Source organism: Typopeltis vanoorti, chromosome 12 (assembly GCF_054136105.1).
Source record: "Typopeltis vanoorti isolate ZY-2024b chromosome 12, IOZ_Tvanoo_1.0, whole genome shotgun sequence".
NCBI classification, from domain to species: domain Eukaryota; kingdom Metazoa; phylum Arthropoda; class Arachnida; order Uropygi; family Thelyphonidae; genus Typopeltis; species Typopeltis vanoorti.
The window spans coordinates 68,734,612-68,747,289 of NC_143560.1; the positions used below are offsets into that span (position 1 = coordinate 68,734,612).

General features: G+C 38.6%; 1 protein-coding gene across 2 annotated transcripts in view; it reads right to left on the reverse strand.

The window, feature by feature from the left end:
* S1P (membrane-bound transcription factor site-1 protease) overlaps nt 1-12,678 on the reverse strand; it is a 480,656-nt gene that overhangs the window by 348,990 nt on the left and 118,988 nt on the right. The gene's annotated exons all lie outside the window — the stretch shown is intronic.

A 12,678-nucleotide genomic window follows, 5' to 3' on the forward strand; every position in this document is an offset into this window, starting at 1 on the left:
ATATTGTCTTACTCACTGATCTCTGGACACTCTCCAATGTTTCCACATCACATTGAAAACCAGATGACTAAATCTAAGACAACAGTCCAAGTGTGGCCTTACCAGTGCTTTATACAGTGGCACAACCACTACCTAATCTCTACATGTTAGAGCACTTCTTATCGTAACGGCACTACAATATGCAGTCTTTGCAACACTTGCAATATGTCCTCTAACTTCAGTCTATTGTCAACCATTACTCCCAAAGCTCATCCACCTCCTGCAGTACAACATACTACTTCAATATAATACACAATCTTATATTTCTGAACTCCAAAATGCAACACTTTGCACTTATTAATATTAAAACTGCAACCTCACTCTTTTGTCCAAGTCAAAAGTTTATTTAAATCTCCCTGAAGGGAATTAACATCAGCAGAGATACTTTTAATTCTTCCCAACTTTGTAGTGATCAAAGTTGGGAAGAATGATCAGCAAACAACATGAATATCCTCAGTAAGTCCACATGATATATCATTCATAAACAATTAAACAGCATAGGTCCAAGAACAGAAACCATGGGGCACACCACTGATTACTCTGCTTTTTTTTAAGATGCTGCTCCATCATATCCAACTTGCTGCTATCGTTGAAATAGCCAATCACCAATCCATCTAATCAATATACTATTTATTCCCATCCACTGCAGCTTGTATACCAACTTTATCATGTGGTACTCTATCAAACACTTTTGCCAAGTTCAAGAATATCACTGTATATAATTCTCCCTTATCTAACACACTTGTTATCTTATCATAAAATGCAAGTAAATTGCTAAAATAAGAAACCCATGCTGCCCCATCATAAAGAATACTATGTCAACCTAATCTTGCATTCTATTCCTAACCAGTAACCAATCTCTCCAACATCTTGACTACAACTGCAGTTATACAGACTGGTCTATAATTAGAAACTTCTGTTGTAGAACCATGCTTATAGAGTGGTACTATTTTGCCTTCTTTCCATTCCTTAGGAACCTTACCCACTGCAAGACTTTCATTAAATAACCAGATCAAGGGCATAGCTAACTGTTGTGCACATTCCTTAAGAATATGTGGTGATATGTTATCCATTCCCACAACCTTATTAACATCCAAAACACTAACATCTTTGACTTCCAAATGTCTTAATACTTGCCTCCCTTCTATATATTGCATGGCATCATTTACGCTATTATGATATATGCTTTTTAATAATCACATTAGTTGTCCCAGTTATCATTCCTGTCAGCTGTGCCGATTATAATATCTCCAAAGTAAAGAGACTGTTTTGACACCGAGTGCCAAGTAAATATACAAGAGTTCAATCCAATTGGTGCAATGACTGTTAGCTTTATTTTTTTTTAGAGTCCCAGAAATGATTGACTCAAGACCAAATAAAATATATATATTTAATGAAACGAAAAACTATGTACATTATAAATAAAATTAAATTAATAACTATAAAACTATTTGGATTGAAGACCTTCTAAAATAAAAATATACTTTTGAGATCTTATTTATCTGTAGAGGATAAAGTCATTCTCTCACTGACTGTTCTATTATTGGTTTGTTTCACATGTAATTAACAAGTCTACTAGACTGAACATTTTGTTTTCCACAAAGAATTCCTACAAACAATAAATGTTCATTAGAGTCAGTTCATTATCAGGCCTTTTCTCAAAATATAAAACTTTGTATTAACCCTTAATTAGTCACACCTTTTTTTGTTACATAATTAGTTGCATGGGGCCTATTCGACCCCCAAATTAAAGTTATGATATTTCTTTAATTTCTCAATACTTCTCATAAAATGTTTTTATTTATTATGAGGTTGATTATGGTGAATAAAATGAAATAAACAAAATCATTAATAGTGCTTTATTTTTATATTAATTATTAACAGTTTTATTCAGATCTAGCATGAAGGCAGCAAATTCAGTCTTAATTTTCCATACAATTATTGCATCTTACTGAAGAATGCTCATTGTAACAAAAGCTCCGACATTTTTCACACTTCGACCTTATTTTACAATCCTTCAATTTTGGATATATTACACAGTGGCCCCTGGAATATCCAGAAGTGCTTGGTTCTGATTGTGGAGTTTCTGGAAAAATACTTACATAAGTAGTTGCATGGGGTCAGAACATCAGAAATCACTCTTTACTCCCACAACTGATTATGCCAATGGCTGGCACGTCACTGATTCAGCATGGAGGCAGCAAGAAACTCAGCTACTCGAAATCCCAACAAAAATCCGTCATTGGTTTTGTCAGAAATTGAACTTGAATGACAGCTGGAATCAAATAAACATCATGCGACTAATTAAAGATTACCTTCCCTGGGACTATGGAATTTTTCCTTATTTAGCACACACTGTTACATGCATCCTCACTGTTTCACTGGAATATAAATATTCTTACCTCAGACAATTTTATTACAAGAAACACAAATCGCTAATTCTTTACCAGAGAAAAACAGTTTCTTTTACTACTTGATAAACATTGTATCGAAGTAGAGCCTCTTCATTAAAGCCACTTGAGTATTTCAGATTTCACTAATTCCATCACTTATTCCAGTAAAATAATTAATATCATCTGCATCCTTGAGACAGAAGAAAAAAGTTTCTAATTTGTGTTTCTTCGAATGTTGAAATAGAATGCCTATTTAATATCTCCACTTAATTTAATATTCACTTGTTGTCAGTCTCACTTTGCCAATCTAATAATTAACCTTGCTAAGATTCCCTTTTCAAAACCCTTCCTTAATATAATTTAACTGTCAAGTTTTCCTAAAAACTTCCTAAAACAAAATTCTCTGGTCTGTGTTCTCAAATTTCCATTCTTTCTTCTTCTTCCTGTTTCCTCCATTACCCAGGTACTGAATGCACTCTCTGTAAGCTGCCAATCATCCATCAATCTCCTCGGAGAGCATGTGTACTTCATCTAAACGGCAAGAAGTTAGGTAGTAATGGCTGACATCATTGTCGTAGTTAGTGAAAACAATGTCTTTATGATGAATGACAAATATCACTACACTTGTCATCTATGAATTGCAATAAACAACATTGAAGTTATTATGATTACCAGATATATGGTAAGTACATCAATCTCAAATACTTTACATTTCATTTTAATATATCAATATCGAGCACATTGCAAGTGCCAATTAGATATGTTATGAAACCAAAACCAAAAAATACTAACATATAGAAAAAACTGTAAAAATATTCATAATTATAATTTATGACTATTTTTAAACATTGATAAAGTGCTCATTCAATAATTTTACTATATCCTTTGCAATGGTCACTCTGCTGCCATGACTATTCACAGGTGTCAACCTGCCATAATTATTCTTCCTCTTGCTTGCCATGTAGCGGAAGAATTCCCTTGAATGATCTTTGGCGTAACCAGGCAATCTCCTTTCATACTGCACCTTTTCTTTCTTTACCATGCTCATCACCTTCCTAACCTGCATATAGTGGAAGAATTCCCTTCAATTATCCTTGGCCTGGCCAGCCAGTCTCCTCTCCTACTGCACCTTTTTTTTTTCTTTACCATGCTTGTCACCTTCCTGGCCTGCACTCTACATGGATCTGATTGCCACCAACTGTCTTGTACCTCCATAGCATTTTCTTTTCCAAAACAGCTTGCTTGATTTCAGAACTGCTCATTCAATTGTTGAAATTTATAACCAAGTGAAAAAACTTTCAACAACTAGCTCTGACACAGAGTGTTCTAATAATAAAGTGTGACACCTTTTAAATACTTGTATATGAGAAATATATGACTTCTGCACACTTCAAAAACTATGAGTGATTTGGTTCGAATTGGGATTATGTATTTAGGTTAGATGTTATTCAGTGGTGTGTTACGAATTCGGATTGGATTTAGATGCAATTTGATTGATATATAGAGGTAAGACTTTGATTTAGATGCAATTTAGGAACTGTAGTGAATTCTGTAAAAGAAAATATGTCATTGGATTTTAACGGTAGCTATTGCAGAAAGCAAACTTGTGGAAAACTTTATCAGGTGCATTCGATACAAAGGAGTGGTTTTTGATTGAGATTTGCTCAGCAAAAGGTAAGGTTTCGCTATTAATTTTCAGTCTTAGTAATTGACCTACCTCCATCAAAACCTACCAGATGTAATTATGACAGAAATAGACACCGACGCCCTGATAGAAACACTAGACAGAAGGCTTAGTGGCGCTAAGCCTACTCAAAAAATTACTAAAAAAATTTGAAGTGGAATGGCCAGGCTACTTGAACCTGTACTCCACAACGAGGGATGATGAGGAAAGCAAGGATACTGCTAATACAGAGGAAAAACTGGATTTGGTGGTCTCCAATCCCTCCCCCCCCCCCCAGGAACAAGGAGAGATCCACCTGCGGAAAAAATGCAAAACACAGATGACAGAACCACCCACAGATGAAGGTATGGAGGAAGACAGACACAACTCTGACCCTCCTGCCTCCACTAAAGAGAAATTGCCCCCCCAATTATCTTAAGAGAAAAGAACAGGTGGACGGAACTAAGGGCCACTATGACTAGTCTACAGATAGCATACATAACATCAAAGAATTTAGACGATGGCATCAAAATTCAACCTGCCACTATAATGGACTACCGCAGACTTATAAAGGAGCTAGACAATAAAGGTGTATAATACCACACCTTCACCCTCGACTCCGAGAGGAGCCTGAAGGTGGTTCTCCGTGGAGTATCAGAGCACACACATACAGAAGACATCTGCTACCAAGACCTACCACCCATCAAGGTCAGCAGAATGACCAGAGCAGACAAAAGTCCGATGCCACTCATCTTAGTAGAGATCCACCAGGCATACAAAACATATATGACCTAACATCAATTTGCAGGCTAAAAATCAGAACCACTAAGAAAAAGGACCTCATCAGGACAGTGCCACAGGTGCCAAAAGTATGGTCATGCCCAGAGATTATGTAAAGCTGAATACAAGTGCTTAAAATGCGGTGAGAGCCACCCCACAAACACTCGCACCAAGCCAAAATCCACCCCAGCTAAATGTGCAACCTGTGAGGGCCTGCATCCAGCAAACTACAAAAGTTATATACAACACCCAAAAAACAGACAATCTGCTCCCTCTACTAATCTACAAAAACCAGTAGCAGTAGCCCCAGCTCCTCAACCCACAGAGGTCGACAAAACACGATACAGAACCAACTGCCGCAACCAGAAGCCCCGATCGAAGCAAACCACAAATGGCAGACGAAGACCTACGCAGATGTAGTCTGCTCAACAAAGGCCACTCAGGAACAATACCACCCAAATTTAGCAGCCGTCATCACAAACTCCCTCGTAAATATGCTGCAAGACTTCAGCAAATCTAACCCCACATCGAACTCCAGAAAAAGATTTCTACAAGAAACCCAATCCATCCTAGCAGCTCTCATAAATGCATAAAAACAAAAGTACTCCAGTTCCCCTACAGATCATCGCTAGGAACGCGAACGGACTTAGAAACAAGATTCTGGAACTCCAAGAATTCACAGTGAGATACAACCCAGACATCATCCTAATAAATGAATCTCACTTAAGACCAGCACACAACCCCAAAGTTAGTGGATACCTCCTCCATAGAAACGACAGAATAAACTACAGAGGAGGTGGCACCACCATTTTCATAAAAAGTCACATCGATCACCACTCTGTAACCAGCCCCTCAACCAGAAATCTAGAGCTCACAGGAATAGTAGTACCCACTACCTCAGCTGGGAAACTAACACTTTATGCAGCTTACAACCCGCCATCAAAGAATCTACTACATTCAGATCTGGATACCATCCTGGGCAATAAAGAACAAGTCATCATTGCCAGTGACCTAAATGCGAAACACCCTGCATGGAACAGCAAAACCACCAACAGAAACGGCTACACCCTCTTCAGCTACTCCAGTTCAAACTATGCAGTGGTGGCAGGCCCCGCAGAACCAACACATCATAGTACGTATGGCACAGCCGACATACTTGACATTGCTATCCTATAAAATATTAAGCTACAGTATAGCCTAGACTCTTTAAACAAGCTGACATTCGATCACAATCCAATCCTGCTCCAGCTGTGAAAGCAAGAACAACTGCTGCCTCCCCCCGCCCCACTCCTTCATCTCATGGAAAAAACTACCAGAAGTACTATCGGAACACATTGGACCTGTCCCTCACATCAGATCCATAAAAGAAATTGAAAATGCTGTTAAAAGCCTGACCCAGCAAATCAACACAGCCATAAAGGTTGTCACCTCTACCAAAACCACTCTTAAGCCAAACCGACTACCTGAAGACATCATGGATTTAATTAGGGACAAAAATAAAGCAAGGAAAAGGTACCACAACACCCATGCACATCATGACAAAAAGATCCTCAACAAACTGAACAATGAAGTTAGAGAAGCACTTAAAGCTCACAGGAACGAAACATGGGAAGCCAAACTAGCCTCTATATCACCCAGCGAACACTCCATCTGGAATATATTAAGAAGCCTCAGAAACAAAAACAAATCTCCTCCCCCAATCAAGTCAGACAGGGGCCTAGTACACACGGACGCAGAAAAAGCTGAAGAGATAGAAAAGAACCTAGAAAAATAGTGTAGCCCTACATACGACAACTTGGACATCAAGCATGTCTATAAAATCCACTGCCATGCACTAAAACTCACCAACACCTGCAACAACAAACCTGCAAGCACCTCACCAGCAGAAATCTATGAAGATCTAAAGAAGCTAAAGAATAAAAAAAGCCCCTGGCCCAGATGGCATAACAAATAGAATAATTAAACTGCTGCCCCGAAGAGCTGTCATACATCTCACCACCATAATCAACGCCATGTTCCGATTTAACTATTTCCCCAGCTATTGGAAAGTCGCAGATGTGATCCCAGTGCATAAACCAGGTAAAGATCCACACATGCCTGAAAGCTATCGACCCATCAGCCTAATCTCAAACTTAGGCAAAATTGTCGAAAAAATCATCCTCTCCAAACTCCACGCCTCAGTAAACGAGTTAAATATCCTTCCAAAGGAACAATTTGGCTTTAGACAACATCACAGTACTACTCAACAAATTCATAGGATAATTGAATACATTACCATCGGCTACAACTGGCACCAGCACATTGGAGCAGTTTTCCTCGACATAGCGAAAGCTTTTGATAAGATATGGCACTTCGGATTACTACACAAACTCATCTCAGCAGGCATACCATCAAGAATCGTCCACCTAATTAAATCTTACCTCCAGGACAGACACATATAAGTCAAAATAAACGGTACAGTTTCAAGTCAGCGACGGATCTCTGTGGGAGTTCCCCAAGGTTTCCTACTGGCACCGATCTTATTCTTGATATATATGGCAGACATCCCACACAACCCAATGTCAGCCATCTTAGCACTCTATGCAGATGACACAGCAGTACTTGCCAGTTCTCTACAACCACATCTCGTCACTAAAAAACTGCAAGAAAACCTACTAAAACTAGAACAATGGTTCTCCAAATGGAGATTACAAGTAAATCCCCAAAAGAGTATAGCGATACTTTTCACCAGAAGATTGGCAACTCCCAAGGGGGATCTTTATCTATTCAACACCAAAATCCCCTGGCAAACAGAAACAAAATATCTTGGGGTAATTCAACCCACACATCAAAGCCTTATGTGCAAAAGCATCTAAAACCATCACACAACTTCACCCTCTAATAAATAAAAAAGTAAGCTAAATACCAGAATCAAACTACTCCTCTACCTGCTGATGATCTGCCACATAGTGACATATGCATCTCCAGCCTGGAGCCACACATCCAACACCAACATCCTCAGGCTACAGAGAGTGCAAAATAAGTGTTTGCACATGATCTTGGATGCACCATGGTTTGTAAGGAACGTCCAACTGCATAGAGATACAAACATCCCTTACATCTACTCCTTCCTACTAACTACAGCGGAAAAATTCTTCTCAAAGATCTCTACATACCCCAACGATCTAGTTAAACAGGCAGCAAACTATGACGAAACTGACCTCTTCAAATACAAGATGCCAAAAGCCATCCTAAATACTAGCAACAATGACTAATCTCAGTGTCCCCACCCCAGGGCAAGCTCACAGCTCATAAATCTTTCCTTCAATTCGTCAACAGGGAATAAAAGCATCTTGCTTCACCCTTCTGGACAGTGATGTTATGTTATGTAAACTATGAGTGACCTTGTAGATAACTCAGAGTTTTTGAAGAAACTCTTTTTCCATAATGCTTAGCATTATACACACCAAAAGGATGTGTGCTTTGCATTATGGGATATTAAGGCAATTAATGTGACGTCAGTAGCCTCTATATACAAGTAACTTAGTCATGAAGATACTTCATGTGCTAACTGTTTGTTTACACTTGGATAAAGGATAAATCAAGAATATAATTTCTTGGCATCTTTAATTCATGTTCATGCATTTCAATCCTATTCTATTTGCTCACTTAACCCTTGGTATGCTTTTATATGTTGCTTCTGTCAGATACTGCCTTGCAAATTTCCATGCACTGTCAACATCTTTTCTGCACAGTTCATTCTATTCAATGTATTGATGCTAGTTGACTACAGAGCTTTCCATAATCACTCATCTTATAATTCCTCATATATCTCATTTTGCAGTAACCTTTTCTTGTTTCACCACTTAACAAACAAATGCCTTATGACCACTCATCAACTATAGGCAGTCTCAATACCTCATTAACAACTACATCTTGTGAAGTTATCACAAAATCCATAATACTAAAGCATCTAGATGCTTCTGTCACATGCTGCTTACGATATTTATCCCTCAGAAATTAAACAAATTCACTCTCCTTATTCCCATACACTATCTCCTCCTTCCATTCTATATTCCTATTGGTTTATCCTTTTTAAATTAAAGTCTCCCATCAGGATCACCTTTTTTTTTTACATGCCCAAACAATCTGCCTAAACATTTCACAATCAGTATTCTTTACATTCCCTGGCCTATAACATCATCCTATCAGATATTCTAGCCTGTTAATTTCAACTTCATACCACACAAATTTAAAATCTGCACATATACTATCATTAACAGCACTCTATCTCCACCCCCTCCTCTTTTCACCTTCTTTCCTTCCAGAAAATTTTATATCTTTCCATTTCTATTCCTGACATCACATCATCTTCAGACAACCAAGTTTCACTCATACCAATTATCTTTGGACATACTCAATTAATGCAACAAACTCAGCTCTCTTATTTCGAATACTCCTTAGAATTGTATACAAGCATAACAATCTCTGTCTTTGAGGCCACTCTACCAGCACCGACATTATCTCTCTCTCTCTCTCTCTCTCTCTTTCTTTGGTCTGATCATTCTCATTCACAGTATGGCACCCTCAACAGACTCTGGCAACCTATTCCACTCATTCATCACTCTCCAAGCAAAAAACCTAGTCATGACACCCCACCCCACCCTGCTAAATACATTCCTACTCAGTTTCCAAGGATGGCCCCTAGTTTTCTCACTACCAAACCTGTCCTAAAAATTTCCTCTGTATTAATCTTGTAGAAACTCTTCAGAAATTTGTATGTCTCAATCATATCACTCCTTTTCCACCTGTCAATTTCGGTAACCCACAAATCTTCAACTCATCCTCATAAAGTTCATCCTATAGACATGACACCATCTTGGTCACTTGCCTCTGAATCCTCTCCACATCCCTGAAAAACCCAGGTGACCAGATCTGTGTGCAGTAGTCAAGATGGGGTCTTACCAAAGCTCTAAGGATTATTATACCACAAAGGATAAAGAGATATAATAATCTGCTCATCAGGTTATTCTTCAGTAACCAAGTAATCAGGTGAGCTGCTGTAGTCACTTTTGCAATATGCACTGTAAATTTTAACTCCCTATCCACTAATACCCTCAAATCCTCTATAATAAAAAGTTGTGCTCCAGAGCTATCTGTCTTCTATTGTCTCTTCAATTCTTCTATACTCAACTGGCACCTAACCCATCTCATAAATACTAAGATATATCTAACCCACTCCAGAAAAGGGCAACAAAAGCCTACCATCCAACTACTGACCAACTGCCATCACTTCAATATTCTCCAAAATAATGGAGAAAGTTATCAATGGTAAACTTCTTCACTACCTAAGAAACTCACCAGTTAATCAGCAACCACCAGTATGGAATCTGCCAATCCAGATACACTACTGATATCTTAGGACACATGCTAAGGAAAAGTTCAGAGAAATGTGTGCTGTTGTCCTTGACATTTCCAAGGCTTTTATCAATCATGTTTGGCATCAAAGTCTGCTTTGCGAACTCCCTTCCTTCAGTCTGCCTGCCACACTCTAAATGGATAACCAGCTTTCTCTCTGGTAGTCCACTGCATGTTATAGTGGATGGCATCCTCTCTTCGAGCTTTGCCACCAATACAGGAGTACTTTAGGGCTCCATTCTCTAACCTACCTTCTTTCTCTTATACATAAATGATCTACTCTCAATCACTACAAATTATATCCATAGCTTTGCCAACAACAGCACTCCACTTTGACAAACCATGTGGTTCCCAGACATCCCTTACATCAAGATCATCTGCAACCAGTGCTTTAAACACTGATCTCCATACCATCCTTCAGTAAGGAAAGAATAACCTATTGACCTTTATTACCATCAAAATGCAGTCCTGCCTTTTTTCTCGCAAAAGGAATCTCAGCTTGCCTTCTTTCATTCTCAGTAATGCACACATCACAAGAAAATGAACTCTCTTTCTGGACTGACATTTACTTCCAACCCCTCTTGGTACAAACACATCACATCAATAGCTTCCTCCTCATATTCTAAAAAAACTAGACATTCTTTTCTGCTCAAGGATCTATTTATACCCATCCATCTACAAACTCCATATAAATCCCAAATTTGACCATCCTTAGAGTACTGCACCTAAAACCTCCTTAAAAATTTTTGATGATGTCCAGAGGAGAGCATTTCATCTCATAGATGATCCTTCCCTCACAAGTCCACTTCAACTGCCATCTCACAGAAGCAATGCTTTAGCTCTGTGTCTCTTCTGCAGGTATTTCCATGGTCACTGCTCCAGTGAATTGGAAAACATCATTCCTCCACTTGCTATTAGGCCTATTAAAGTTAAGCCTATTTACCAAGCTGCTGTCCAACATCCCTTGTCAGTACAACTGCAAACTCATTGAAACCTGCTTCTCCTCTTCCTCATTTATTCCATTTACCTCTGTTCTCTGGAACAGCCTTCCTCATGTTTCTCCCACAATTTCAACCTACAGCTCTTTAAGAAAAATATCAATAGATTTATTCATTCTCCTTTCTCAATCCTCATCTAAACCTTACACGTGGCACTGATGTGCTATACCAATGTGTTCTTGTACCTCTTGTGTGTGGGATAAATATATATAAAATCCTTTACATCTCCTTGTCTATAAAAGCAACAAACTGTATATTTTGTTCTGCTTACCACTAATTCACACCAGATGGCCTAAAATGTGTTATTTTCACTGGCCTGCAGTTGATGTACTCTCTTTGGTTGCAGTTCGTTCTATCATCAATAACACTGCTCCCCTCCCCTCCCCCATTCCTTTCTCTCTGTCCTCGTGGAAAACACTATACCCTTCATATTCTATCCCACTAACTATATCATCTTCTGTCAACCATGTCTCACTAATGCCAGTAACCTTTGGCCAAGATGAACTAACCAATACCATAAACTGCTTCCCCCCTGTTCTGAATGCTCCTGGCATTTGAGTGCATGAAGTGCAATAGCCTCTTGGACCCAATGCTGTCCATACAGTTTACATTAACTAACCCATTCTTTTGTGTTGCTAGTGATAGAAACTTAGGCATTTTTTGCACATTCTTACAATCAAATTCCTCACTAGTATCTGTGTACACACTCAACAGCTCACCCCACAAAAGCTCTACTTTCACTTCACTGAACTACACTTTTTGCAGACTCTGAATCCAAATCCATTCAAATGCAAACCACTTCTTGTATAAATCTTTTTGTCCTTCAAACTCACTCCACACGTCCACAAATTCCACATCATTCCTCCTGCATAACCTATGAATCAATTCATTTGCTATTAAGGCCCTCCTTCTCAGCTCAACTCTGTCATTCCGCAGCAACAGACTCATTATCTTAACTTTCTTGCTCTTTTCTTTTGTGACTTTCAGTAACTTTTTCAAACCATACTTTTCTTGTTTCAAATTATTCATTCCAGGCATAACAATCATCTCCTTAACCTTACACTTTTGCATTCTAATAGCCTTGGCTCACATCATAATTTTTACACTCGGGAAGCATGATTTTGTCACCCTCTTGCCAAACACACCTCATATGACAGAATCACCATACAAGACCATCTTCTTAATTTTTCCTTTTTGTCTTATTCAAGCATTTCTTTCTCTTTCCTTGCACTTCTTTCTTTCTGCTCTTGGATGAACCACTCACCAGATGTTTCTGCATGAGCTCCATGTTCCGTCCTGTGTATCACTCCGTGTAAACGTACTACCTCATTCATTATTACAACCAACTCTTCATTCTTTACATAGATGATATTGCTATTACTTGGATCATCAGTTTACTCTCTCTCTC